Here is a 601-nt window from a genome sequence, read left to right as displayed (position 1 = left end):
CAAATCCGTAGATATATAAAACAAAGAAAAATATGATCTAGCAAGACCCAACATCAGCCTGATATTATGAAGACATCAACATGCAATTGAATACAACTGATTTCCGAAATCGTAACCAGTTAGCAATCAACATCATTTCACAAGAACAGTCATAACAAGAATGAACAATCAGCCAATTGCTGTTCTCACTCGAAGAACTTATCACAGTGGATTACTAGAACAGTCAGGACCTTGTAAATATGAAGTTACAATTTAATTGGTTATTAATTTAGAACAATTTTCTTGTAATAGAATCAAAATTACGGTCAACTCAAGCGCTATTAATAATGCAATATCATTCCCTCTCGCCAAACAGCTAATATAACTTTCTAAATCATTGTTATTAGCAGGTTTGGTAGCTAATTAATTTGTCTTAATTAAGGGTCCGTCTCGTTTCATTAGGCAAATAGCCTTTCAATAACTCTCAACCTCATTTTCTTTCGGGTTTGAACTGCCTTGCTTGAATAACTCATTATGTCGTTGTTAAACTGATAACTTATTGCGAACGAGCTCTTGTATAACGAAAAGGAAATTTGTCACTAATAAAAAAATAACGTTAATA

At 32.6% G+C, this 601-nt stretch overlaps 1 protein-coding gene across 1 annotated transcript in view; it reads right to left on the bottom strand.

Moving 5' to 3' along the window:
* The window catches only part of LOC119581979, a 42,572-nt gene that overhangs the window by 41,356 nt on the left and 615 nt on the right, over positions 1-601 (bottom strand). The gene's annotated exons all lie outside the window — the stretch shown is intronic.

This window comes from Penaeus monodon, chromosome 15 (assembly GCF_015228065.2).
Source record: "Penaeus monodon isolate SGIC_2016 chromosome 15, NSTDA_Pmon_1, whole genome shotgun sequence".
NCBI lineage: Eukaryota > Metazoa > Arthropoda > Malacostraca > Decapoda > Penaeidae > Penaeus > Penaeus monodon.
Note: the sequence above shows the minus strand (reverse complement) of the source record. Positions and strands in the feature narration are given on the sequence as shown.